We start from the raw sequence: 12,023 nt of genomic DNA, 5'->3' as shown, positions 1-12,023 counted from the left end.
ACGCATTTAGACAACAAAATGCGCTTAATAAATGTAAAATTGCAATAAATGTATTGTATATTATCTAATACGTGTGCACACATCACTAATGGAACAATAATTTAACAGTAATTACCGAATGTAAAAAATTTTCTGTCAAGAATAAAGCAAGAATCAAATATTTATAAAATATTATCGTAACCGATTTGGCAAGTAACAATCATGATCAGCTGAATATTCAAGAAGATTGCAAATTATAAACATAATGTCATTATGTGACGGTGTTATTCAAGGTCATACTAATATTATTATATAATACGCCACTTAGAGCTCTACAACTTTTGTATGAAACATTTTTCACGAAAATGCGTTGTTTCCTCAAAAAACGGCTGATACGGCGCTCTGTTACACCCTGTATATTATTACTTATTGTTAGATATACTATGTATATGCAAACAATTATTGTTTTTATCTCGTTTACATCTCGTACCTCATTGTTATCAAAGGGTAGTTCACACAATCGTATAGAAATATTTCAAATGTTTGCGAGGAGAAATCATATAAGATAAGTGATACGGTTTCGTTGTGTGTATTGCATTGCATATTATATATTGCTGGTTCGAGTCGCGCAAAACGAGAATTAAAAATAAAAATAAGATAAGATAAAATAATAAAGATTAAGACTTGAATAATAAAGATTAAGATGCATCATTTCGTGATCGAATCTTGTGTCGAGAAGAAGTAAAAACAATTATATAATATTCTGCTTTAAAAAAAAAAAGTTATTCTAAAACATCTTTTTTAAAGCATCTATTCTTCTCCTCTCTCTTTTTCTCGGTTATTTTATTATATTTAGTTATACTATATTTATATATAAAGCACGATAAATTATGATTTATAATTAGTAGTAAAGCGCAGCGATATTTGCTAAAAGTGACAAATATTTTGGCAAAGCATTATTGTTTGCTGCAACGTAACAAACAGTAAGTACCGAAATCTTGCATTTTTTCAGTATCATTTAGATAAAATTCGTGGTTTTGCTTTTTATTTTTTTCGAGACACAAAGTAATTCGTGCAAAGTTAAAATGTAATAATTTAATAATGAAACTCATGAAACAAAATACGGGCGGATACTTAATTTTGCAAATTATAATTCTTTGAAACTCGGTTATATACTGTACATATATTTCAATTAAACAGTAATGATGGAGCGCTTATGCTCAAATGTACGTTTAATCAAAAATTTGAAATTCAATATTGCTTTAATATTTTGTGAACACGTATATATATCATATCTTTAAATTATTGTTAAACAAACTGAAAATCATGCGAATTAGAAACTTGCGCATTACTTCCTCATTATTTTATTTTATCTCACAAAACTTAAGTTCCTTAAAGTAAGTGGGTTTTTCAATTTTTACTTCCCTATAGAGGAAACTTTGTGAGCGAAATAAAAAAATATAGAAGATAAAGAAGCAATATGCTATTTTCTAATTTACATACTTTTTTATTTTTATATAATTATAAATTATACATTTACATTGTAGATTATAGATTTTCAGAAATATAAAAACTCATTTAAGAAAAACTTAATTAATTTTATTATAAGAAAAGATAACATACAAGAAACATTGATAAACAGTTTAAAAGAACGGAGCTGTCAGTAATGCATTTTAATGACTTGATAACTGTTTCAATACTAATATTCCGTTGTTGACCAAAACATTTTTGCACGTGCTGGAAATTATCTTCACTTTCAGCGTTTTTGATGATACTCTATTTGTGTAAAAAATTTAACCCGATATCTCAGAATTTGCGAAAATTATTTCCGAGTATAATTCGTATACATACATTTTTCTAAAAATTCAAAATTTTATAGAAAATGGACTCTTTCACTGATGCTGACTCTATCATCAAATTCATAACCAACCATCCTTTTATAATAATCTATTCATATAAAAAAATTTGATCAGATATCTCAAAAATTGCGGAAGTTAGAGTTATACAAACATTCCGTACATACATACATACACAGATACATACATTTTCTAGGAATATAATTTTTTGACGTTTTGGAACATTTTGAACACATTGGCATAAAAAAATTCGAAAAAATATTTTGTCACAAAAACAAAGCTTCCTCTATGAGGAAGCAAAAAAGAATAATTATACGTTTTAAACCGCAAAACTTTTTCAAGAACTCAATGAAATACGGTAGAAAAATAAAATATAAATAATTTATTGCATGAATATAAATAATTTATCTCGTGAATCTTTCGATTAATGAACACAGATTCCAAATTTGGACGAGTTACATAGAAATAATCGAGAAATGTTTTGCCGACGAAATATTCTCAACCATTAATTTTATACTCAATTTTCATCGATGATATATATTTATATACATATTATATTCCATCTTCTTTAATAAAGTATCTTTATATAATTTTCTGAATTAATAAAGATAATAATGATATAAACATCGTGTCAATAAAATATTTGTCAATGTGTGAGTGTAAAATTCAATCTTACAAAGTATTTATAATAATTTATGCATTACATATTTGGTAACTTGGGCTGTTTAATATATTTACAGGCTACAAAAATGGACTTAATCTTTTTGATATTGTGCGCCTTGTTCGTAGTTTTAATAATTCCCGCAATTATATCGATAGTACATCATCAATACGTTCTTCGACAAAAGCTCAAAAATATTTCTCAGATCGGTAGATTTCCTTTTAGCATGGCATTTAAATTAATGAAGCAAACGGACTATGGTAAAAATCTTATACATAAGATATTGTTATTATATGCTTTTACAAATATTGTTTATATATTTTTAGTAAAAAGTTTAAAGGAATTAATAAATGAAAAAAAAATTGTCATTTACTGTAAATCAGTATAATAATTAGTAAATTTTGTCACAAAAACAAAGTAATACTAAATATCTAATTATGTACTTATCGTAGAACGCAAACAATGGCTTGAGCAATATATGTTTCATTCTAAAGAAGGTATTTTTAAAGAAGGTATAATTAGGGTTGGCATGAAACCGTTCATTAATATCTATAAACCCGAATTTTTAGAGGTAAGAATGAAAAGAATCTTACTAATAGTATAACAAAATCTTATAGTAAAGTATCGGTTAATTTTTTGCGATGTAAATGTGTGTGTATAAATAGTAATTTAATATCGTAAGAAAACAAAACTTTTTTTCAATAGTTAAATAGAGTAAACTTTCATAAACATATCATTATAAATTATTAAAATGTTTTTTGATCTAATAGAGAAAAAGAATTTTAATCAGTAATACAATTGTTGATATTGCATATATGAAAAATATATCCATATTTTGCTATTATAATGAATTATTTAATATTATAACAAAATAAAGAAACAAATTTAATATTAAAAATTAAATATGACAAATTTAACAAATAAAAATTTTATTAAATTAAAAATTTGTTAAATTTAACGAATTTAACAAGTTTAATGTTACAACAAAATTTCTTTTTTCGGTGAAATAGAACAATTTTTGCTGATTCAATTTATTTATTTAAAAATACAAATTTATTGTTAAAGTAAAATAATTTATAATTATTAATAAGTGCTTTTAGCTGTTCATTGTTTTGGTGATTGTAAAATAAACAATAAATTATTATTTTAGAAAACAATATTATTTGTGTGTGTTGTATCGTATCGAGAGTTTGTACGTGCGCAGATAGTGTCGATACATCTTACTGTTTATTTGAAAAGACTCTCTTGTTTGATGATTATTTGAATATATTTATTTGAAAAGATAATTCGCTTAATGATCTTTGCATCTTATATAGGAAGAAAAATATGCAGACTTAGCGGATGATATTTCACATCGTGGAAGTAAATTTAGATCTATAATATTAACAATGAAAAAAAGATTTGGTTGAACAATTAATTTTTTTGTTAAAAATAATTTTGATAAATTATGACGCGATAATCACGAAATGCGCGAATATCTCGAAAATCATCCGATGGTGGAAACATCTCCGCTCGATCCTCGCGATGCATTTTTCGGCGGCCGCACGGGAAATATCGTGACTCGTTATGAGGTTACGGGTACGGAGAAAATACGATACGTAGACGTGTGCTCTTTGTACCCTCTTTGTTCCCAATCGACCATCCGGATATTTACGTCGGCGAGGAATGTTCCGCAATAATCGGAAGGGCACCGAATTTTAATTTCGATACGATTGAAGGGCTCATACGTTGCAGAGTACTCCCACCACGCGACCTATTTCATCCGGTACTCCCATATCGTGTGCAGGGAAAATTGCTTTTTGCTTTATGCTGCAGTTGTTGCGAAACATTTTCGCAGGTGCCCTGTACACATGACGATGCTCGTGAACGCGAATTCGAGGGTACGCGGGTGACCTGTGAATTACGCAAGGCCAACGGAAAGGGTTATCTCGTGACAGCTGTAAGCGAGATTTGGCAATATAAAGTTAGCCAATTCGATCATACGACACGTCAAGGCGGATTGTTCACCGAATATATAAATACATTCTTGCAGCTTAAACAAGAAGCCAGTGGATGGCCGTGTGAATGCGGGGTAAACGACGACGATGCTAAAGAACGATATCTGAGGGAGTACGAGAAAACCGAAGGTAACGTTCTTGATAAACGTAACGTCACTCGGAATCCCGGTTTACGTTCTGTCGCGAAGCTGTGCTTAAATTCTCTTTGGGGAAAATTCGGCCAGCGATCCAATTTACCAAATACCGAAGTCGTGATAACGCCTCAGCGTTTTGCGACATTGATGATGAGTGCTGAGCACGAGATAACCGGCATATTACCCGTAAACGACGAGGTAATATATCTTTCGTGGCGATTGCGACAAGACGCTGTCATTCCCTCATCGATAACGAATGTTGTAATAGCTGCATATGCGACGGCGCAGACGCGTTTAAAATTATATTCTTATTTAGAGCGATTAGATCGTCGCGTTTTGTATTATGATACGGATTCATGTATTTACGTGGGCAGCGGTGACCCGAACGTATGAACCACGTACGGGAAATTTTCTAGGCGATATGACGGACGAGCTTGAAAGTTACGGCCGCGGTAGCTATATCGAGACGTTCGTATCTGGTGGCCCTAAATTTTATGCGTACATTGTTCGTGCACCGGACGGACGAACACACGAATGCTACAAAGTGAAGGGCATAACCTTAAATTTTGAAAACTCTCAACTAATCAATTTTCTTAGTATTAGAAATTTGATGTTAGCTAAAGAAAGGGTACGGGAAAATGAAGAAAATGAGGAAGAATCGGCTGGAACTTCGATAAACTTACGGTTTAGAGCAATTTGGCGTACTGTGTTTCATGAGCTGGTAACATGCTATGAAACTGAAGTATGTACTCCTGTATTGATGAAACGTAAATTTATCAATAGTCATTGTTCGTTACCATACGGCTATGTAGCAGAACGATAATTTTTCTTCTCTGTTTTCTCAACTCTCGTTTTTAAAGTTGCAATATAACGAATTCGCGTATTTTCCCTCGTGCTAAGAGATAATCTTTTTTGCTACGCAATATAGTTATATTTAATTGTAAATAAGAATTTTTATTGTACAAATATTTTTATGTAAAATAATTTTTTATTGTACAAAGCATAATATTCTTATGTAAGAAATATAAATAAATATAAATAAAACTGTTTTTAAAATAATGCTACGTAAAAACATTTTCTCTTTTCCTATCCTTTCTTCCCGACGTCTCTGTGACGTCATAGTCTCCGTCCTAAGACTCCGTGTCAAACAGTCTCAGGTACCCGTATTTCATGACCCTTTCTATCCTCTCCAGCGATGACGTTACCGAACGTCTACCTGCCTAGTGCACCTCGGTCGCCCGGTCAACCCTACCCGTACATGTACGCACGTGTTCAGCCCCGACGTATCAGTTACTTTATTCTAGCAGTACCTTATCCGATTTTGTATTTTCACAAAGAAGTCGGAGGAGAGGATGAAATATACCGTACATTTCTCGGTTTTTCCGTAGGGGTGGTGAAATGCGGAGATGCGTATACTGCACGATATCTCCATCCTCGGTAGTCGCCATCTTGCCGATTCTTACACACGTGTTATTTTGCCGCGTTTTTCCCTCTCACTCAGAAACATGCTCCTCATCCAATCAAACTTCCGGCAACTATAGGGAAGCCAATCAGAGCGTAGGGTCCCCTATGCCGGAGGACTACTCTCTACAAATACTACATAAGAGAACGAAAAAGAATTGGCTGGAACTTCGATAAATCTACGTTTTAGAGCAATTCGTCGCACCGCGTTTCATGAGATCGTAACACGGGACGAAACTAAAGTATGTGAGCCTGTATTGCTAAAACGTAGGTTTATTGATAGCCATTGTTCGCTACCATACGGATATATAATAGAACGTTAATTTTTCTCGGCTCTCGTTTTTATCGATGTATATAGCAGCGAATTTGCATGTTTTCCGTCACATAAGAAATTTTGTACATTGCGAAATTATTATTTACATTTAAACATAAGTATAATATTTAATAAAAATTTTTTATTTTAAATCGCTTATATAAAAACATTTACTATTTTCCTATCCTTTCTCTCCTCGTCTAAGCGACGTCATAAAGCTCTAAAACCTTCGTAATCGCTACCTGCACAGACTTGCTTTTTACGACCCCTTCTATTCTCGTGACGTCACCATTCTCGGTGGCCGCCATCTTGCCGATTCTTACACACGTGTTATTTTGCCGCGTTTTTCCCTCTCGCTCAGAAACATGCTCCTCATCCAATCAAACTGCCGGCAACTATAGGGAAGCCAATCAGAGCGTAGGGTCCCCTATGTCGGAGGACTACTCTCTACAAATACTACATCTAAGCCTTATTCTAATAAGATTTCAGCTAGCCCAGCATACTAGGACCCTGTCTGGAAATGTGGAGGACCCAGGTTCGAGCCCGAGCATGTTCACGCGTCCGAAAAAATAAAAAAATAATAAATAAAAAATAAAAAATTTAAAGGGAAAATTGCCTCGTAGACGTCCACGAGTCCCCTCCACTCTTTTTTTCCACAGCCACCCTTAAGGGGGGAGGGCCCCAGACAGGCACAGCAGGGGGTCGGCGCCAGTGGCCGAGGAGTGGGGGTTTGTTGTGTCTCGCTATAGTTGCCCCTATACTACTGAGAAAGAATGAAGGAGCAAACGAGACGACAAATATCGAAGAGTTCCGAAGTCTCGCTCGTGAGGCTCCCTTTATCTATAATCTTTCACGTTAGATTAACATATATAAATTATTATAAAATTTATATATATATACTACTTTTCTCGCTTTCGCTTTTGTCGACTCTCCAGCATCGTGCGGGGATCTTTCCTTATCTACTATATATAAACATCTTATAAAATAAAAACTGAAACTTTCATATTGTATTTTATTAGTATATGTAGGCATATAATTTTTTATATATATATTGACTTAGCGTTTCGTCCGGGACGTTATTATTTGTTTATTGATATTGTATAACGACGAGAGCTCGATTCGAGACATAGCGCACGTACGAACGTTCGAATTAGCAAATCAAATCTTTGTTATTTATCGCCCGGCGATTGGTTCGCCCTCGGGGAGCGGGGATACACTTAGCGCAGAAAGAATATAAATATTCGCGATTTCGGGGAGATCAAAAAGATTCCTCGTCGCAAGAACAGTAAGAAGAACCTCAGAGCGAGAATCCAGCGATATCGGTAATAACAGATATGACACGGGCAATAGGCGACAACATCCTCGCAAATAAATCGTTCCCAATAAAAACATTCGCCTCCCTTGTCTATTTATCTGTTTAATTCGAATTATATCATCTCATCCTATACACGGGCTATCCTGACAGGCCCACAGCTTTATCAGGAGCGGGATACAGACACTGCACCCAGTTCCGTGAATTCTGCTCGAGGTAAGCAATTTGAGATTTCTCGGCAGTACGAGATACCGTGTGAGGCACGAGCACAAATAAAGACGGTCGATATTTTGAATTCGTGAGTGTTGCGAACGTCGAGTCACGCGACGGTATATCGATCGAGATTATTAACGGACTTGAATAACGGAGTGACAGTAATGGAGTCGTATCAAGCAAACGATTTTACCATTGCCGAATTGAGAGAGGTTCTTCGCGAGAAAGGAATATCTACGGGAGGAACAAAGCTCGAATCATCCGGCGGTTGAAGGAGAATGATCCGGCTGCATGGGAGAGGCTCTGCGAGCAGCGGGGACGAGCGGTGTGTTTGGACGGCGCCGCGACTTTGGTTGACGTGCATGTGGCTAGCGAACGGGACGATGCCGCCGGGGGAGCGGAGACCGGTGACAATACTCTGAGACGAGAGGATCAAGCGAGCGCGACGGCATCAAGATCGGAGGACAGCGATGATGCGATGCAAAGAGAACTTACTTTGCTATGTCGAGAGCGAGCGATTTTGGAAAGGGAGCAACAGTAGCTCCGACGAGAAGTGGAGATAATGCGGAGCGCATCGACGATGACGGCGATGACGAGTGGCAGCACTATTTCGGCGTTTGGAGGCGTTAGAGGCATCAAGGAGTTGCTGCCTGAATTTGATGCGGCGGACGGTACTTTCTGGAGATGGAAGCAGCAACTGGAATTGTTGAGACGCACATATCAACTAGACGAGAATTCGACGAAAGTATTGATTGGTTCTCGGCTGAAGGGCCGTGCGTTATCGTGGTTTTATTCGAAAGCCGAGTACGTGACGTTAAACCTGGAGGATCTTCTGCGAGAAATGGAGTTGATGTTTGACTTGCGGCCAGGGAAGCTGTCGTTAAGAAGAGAATTTGAGTCCCGCGTATGGAGAGGAGACGAGCCGTTTTGCGATTACTACCACGAAAAAGTAATCCTCGCGAACCGCATACCGATCGCAGAAGACGAGTTGCTGGATTACGTCATTGAGGGAGTAACAGATCCACGTTTGCAGGATCAGGCGCGCCTCATGAACTTTCGATCGGGGACAGAGTTATTAAAGGCGTTCGAAAAAATCCAAATGAACCACAGGAGAATCGATACCAGGCCAAGGAAGGAGGGAGCGAGGATGACCGGCGGAGGAAGGATCGAGACGTCGACAAGAGGAAAACAGATGAAGTGCTTCCGGTGTCATGAGATGGGGCATATCGTAACCCAGTGTAAGCGATCGCCGGTGAAACGGGCTTGTTATTCGTGTGGATCGCCGAGACATTTAGCGAGGGAATGTCCGAAGCAAAATCGGTCCGCGGCGGCGGAAATGTCAAATGACTCTGTGCGAATTGCGTCGGCTAATGTTGTACAATCTGCTGGGTTGTTAAAGCCTTATATGTTTGTTGTTAAAGTCGTAGCCAGAAATGAGAGCGGCGGTACGGATAATTATGTTCTTGATGCGATGATCGATTCGGGCTCTCCGATTAGTCTTATTAAGGACGAGATAATTCGAGGCGACTCGCGTTTACTTGCGGACGAAAACGTCGGTCAATTTTGCGGAATTAATGGCTTGCGGCTGAGAATTAACGGTGTCGTTTACGCTGATCTAGATGTAAAGGGACAAGGAAGCTTTGCGTAAAATCTTAGACGATATTTTGGAAAAAACTATTGTTCGACCTAGTAATTCGCCATATGCTAGCCCTATTGTCTTGGCAAAGAAAAAAGATAATAGCTTTCGATTATGTATTGATTACCGTGAGTTAAATAAGATTACGATACGCGATAATTTCCCGACCGAATTAATCGACGATAATATTGATCGTTTGCGAGATAAAATATATTTCACGATCTTGGATTTGAAAGACGGATTTCACCACGTAAAGATGCACGAGGCATCCGTTAAATTCACGTCATTCGTGACTCCTTTGGGCCAATACAAATATTTGCGTATGCCATTTGGCTTAATGAACGCACCGCGTGTATTTCAGCGTTATATTCATGCCGTGTTTGAACCGTTGGTTCGAGGAAATAAAATAATATTATATCTGGATGATTTGTTGGTCGCGACGGAAGATGTGAGCGAGCATATCGAAGTTTTGTCTGAAGTTTTTGAAATAGCAGGCAAGCACCATTTACAATTTCGATTAGACAAGTGTTGTTTTGCACAAACGGAAATTCGTTATTTGGGTTATTGTGTGAGCGGGCATGGCATTCGACCGAGCGACGAAAACATCGAGTCTGTTTTGAATTACCCGATACCGCGCAATGCTAAGGATGTACACAGATTTGTCGGACTTGCTAGTTATTTTCGCCGATTTATTCCTAATTTTTCGGTGTTAGCGAAACCATTATATGAGCTGGTTAAAAAGAATGCCGTTTTTAAATTCAGTTCGGAAGAAAATGCTGTGTTCGAAGCGCTCAAGGAGCGTTTATCTAACAAGCCAATATTAGCCATATATTCACCGCGTGCGGAGACGGAATTACATTGTGACGCAAGCGCGAGCGGTTTCGGCGGAATTCTGCTCCAAAAGCAGAATGATAATACGTGGTGTCCAACTTCGTTTTGGAGCCAGCGGACGACGCCGACGGAATCGAGATATCACAGCTTCGAGTTGGAGTGTCTGGCTGTTGTATATGCGTTAAAAAGATTCCACATATATCTCGCGGGACGCAGGTTTAGAGTTATTATCGATTGCGATAGTTTCCGTCTCACGTTGAGCAAAAAAGATATAAATCCTCGAATTTCGCGTTGGGCTCTTTTTCTACAAAATTATGATTATGAGATTGTTCATCGTCCGGGAAAGCGAATGGCTCACGTCGATGCTCTTAGCCGCTGCCACAGCATACTCGTGTTGGAGGGTAGTACGCTCGAAAGAACTTTATCCGTCTGTCAAGATCGCGACGAAGAGATTCTTAAAATCCGCAGCAAATTAGAGACAGGCGATGTAAAACAGTACGAGCTGCGCGATGGGTTAGTATATAGAAAAGACAAAAATAAGAAATTATTATTTTATATTCCGCGTTTAATGGAAGCGAATGTTATTCGAATCTGTCACGATGATCTTGGTCACGTGGGAATTAATAAAGTAATCAATAATATAGCAAAGGTTTATTGGTTCCCACGAATGCGCGATAAAGTACGAGAATATATTAACAATTGTTTAAAGTGCATTGAATTTTCTCCGCCAAGCGGTAAAGCGGAAGGATATTTGCATAATATACCAAAGGAAAACTTGCCTTTCGCAACTATACATATAGACCACATGGGGCCTTTGGAAAAGACCGGTAAAGGTTATCGTCATTTGCTTGTTATTATTGACGCGTTCACTAGATTTATCCGGCTCTATCCGTGTAAATCAACAACGACGGAGGAATCAATAAGACATCTTTGCGAATATTTTCGCGCGTATAGCAAACCGAAACGCTTGATTTCGGACAAGGGAACTTGTTTCACATCTGACGCGTTCAAGAAATATTTAAAATCCAACAATATAGAACACATTTTAGTTGCGGTAAGCACGCCGAGAGAAAACGGACAGGTAGAAAGATTTAACAGAATAATAACCAGGGTTGGGAAAGTTACTTTATAAAAGTAACTCGTTACCGTTACCGTTATTTTTTCTAAAAAGTAACTCGTTACCGTTACCGTTATTTTTTCTAAAAAGTAACTCGTTACCGTTACTCGTTACCAATTTTAAAAAGTAACTCGTTACCGTTACAGTTACTAAAAAGTAACGAGTCGTTACAATTTCCGTTACTTTTTTACAATACAAACTAATAAATTATTTTGCATAAGAAAATCTTTTAAAAAATTGTAAGCAAGATGTCATTCAAGGTTTATTACAAAATAAATGATTAAATTTTATCGAAATTCTTTATTAATTTTTAATAAAATTTGTTGCTCCATAGTATCATCATTTAAATGCCCTCTTTGTGGTGTTAATACAGAGCCACCGATGCTAAACATTCTTTCTACAGATGCACTGCTTGATAGAGCTGTATTATATTTAATAAAAAGTTTTTTAAGTTTTGGATAGTCGTTTAACATTTCTATATTACAATTATTTGATTTTAAAAACCGTTGCAAT

General features: G+C 36.6%; 1 pseudogene; it reads left to right on the top strand.

Moving 5' to 3' along the window:
- Positions 1-8,090: 8,090 nt before the first annotated feature.
- LOC138944050 (uncharacterized) lies at positions 8,091-9,574 on the top strand (annotated as a pseudogene).
- Positions 9,575-12,023: the final 2,449 nt, after the last annotated feature.

This window comes from Polyergus mexicanus, unplaced genomic scaffold (assembly GCF_030449975.1).
Source record: "Polyergus mexicanus isolate NDT 795.1 unplaced genomic scaffold, iyPolMexi1.0 SCAF_79, whole genome shotgun sequence".
Lineage (NCBI taxonomy): Eukaryota > Metazoa > Arthropoda > Insecta > Hymenoptera > Formicidae > Polyergus > Polyergus mexicanus.
This window is presented reverse-complemented; position numbering and strand designations above follow the sequence as displayed.